Below are 1,744 nucleotides of genomic sequence, written 5' to 3'. Positions count from 1 at the left end.
TTTTTTGAAACACTGGATTTTGAATTCTAACTCCTTATAGTTAATTACTTTTTGAACCTGTATTATTTTTGGAATCTTTGTCACCTAAACCCAAGTTATGAATAGTAAATATGATCAAATTTCATTTTACCTATAAGGAAATATGACTTTTAGAATGATTAAAAACAAAAATTAACATTGAAAATATTCTTATAACAAAATGTTGGGGCTCAGAAACTGATACCCCAAAATATGGCACTTTGACATACTGCCCTGAATAAGCCTCAAGGTTTCTGTGATCTGATTCCCTCTCCTGTCTTTCAATCCTCTTTTTCTCCCAAAGCATAGAGTGAAGTTTTTCTCTGACATTCTCTTATCAGCCTAAAGTCCAGACCTACCAAAGAAGAAAACAATTATCTCTGGTCCATTCCCTGAGTTTTCATTAACTGAGCCCTATCGCAGGAAGAAAGACTGAAGTCTGTCAAGACACCTGGACCGACTTTTGTCACAAACAATTGTCTGCTCTACAGGCCCAACAGACTTTGTCATAGGCCATTGTATGTTCTTCGAGTCCATTGAATTTCCCTAAAAATCATCGACTATGTCCCTAAAATTATCCACACTCTCCCATATCCCTTTCTCCTAAGAAGGGTATATAACCACCTGTACCCTCTTGTTTGAGAATAATCACTTGTGATTTTCTCCCCCTGCATAATAAATTTGTATGTCTTTTCTCCTTCATCTGCCTTTTATCAGTTGATTTTTCAGCTAACTTTCAGAGAGTGAAGGCGAAGTTTTCTCTTGGCACCTATAAAAGCAAGACTAAGTTTAGTACTCTAAAATTTTCAGAAATATTCTCCATTCTGATCATATATGTGATTTTTTCAGTCTGTAGAATAGAGAAACTTAGGAGATTTATATTGTACAAAATGAATTATATCTATATTAACATTAAGAAAAATAAATATGTCTCTGTGATGTATAAATACATACGTGTGTGTGTATAGAATACATATATATTGCATTTAAACAACCAAATATTTGCATGGGATATAGTTGATCTGATCTTCGGCCCTTCTTGAACATATTGAAAAAAATGATCTACTTATCACTGGCCTGCTTTCCTTCCTTTTCTCTGATAAGATTAAGGGTAGAATCATAATAAATATGTGTAAATAACCATAAGGAATATACTACACAAATTATTTACCTAAGACCAGAGCACTCTTTTTAGGCAAAGCCAGGACTTGAATAAAATTTTCCTGACCTCAAAAGCAGTGATTTTTTTTCTTTTCTTTTTGTTTTTTTTTTAGAAAAGTCTTTCTCTATTGCCCAGACTGGATTTCAGTGGCATAATCATAGTTTGCTCCAATCTCAAATTCCTGGGCTCAAATGATCCTCCCATCTCAGCCTCCTGAGTAGCTGGGACCACATGCATACCACCACACCTGGCTAATTTTTTAATTTTTTTTTCAGGGGGGAGGGATGGGTTCTTGCTATGTTTCCTAGGCTGGCCTCAAACTCCTGGCCTCAAAGGATCCTCCTGCCTTGGCCTCCCAAAGGGCTAGGGTTACAGGTGTGAGCCACCCACTGTGCTTGGCTTGCAATAATTTTTTTTTAAGTGGATATACCTAAGTCATAATTTATCAAAAGTGTTTCATTTATGTAGCTTTCCATGTACTTATACATATTTATCTGCACATGTACATCAAACACTTTGCACAGTATGCTCACTACAATGTTAATTGAAGAGTTTTCCTAATGT

Source organism: Propithecus coquereli, unplaced genomic scaffold (genome assembly GCF_000956105.1).
Source record: "Propithecus coquereli isolate 6110/MARCELLA unplaced genomic scaffold, Pcoq_1.0 Scaffold183, whole genome shotgun sequence".
Taxonomy (NCBI): Eukaryota; Metazoa; Chordata; class Mammalia; order Primates; family Indriidae; genus Propithecus; species Propithecus coquereli.
Note: the sequence above shows the minus strand (reverse complement) of the source record.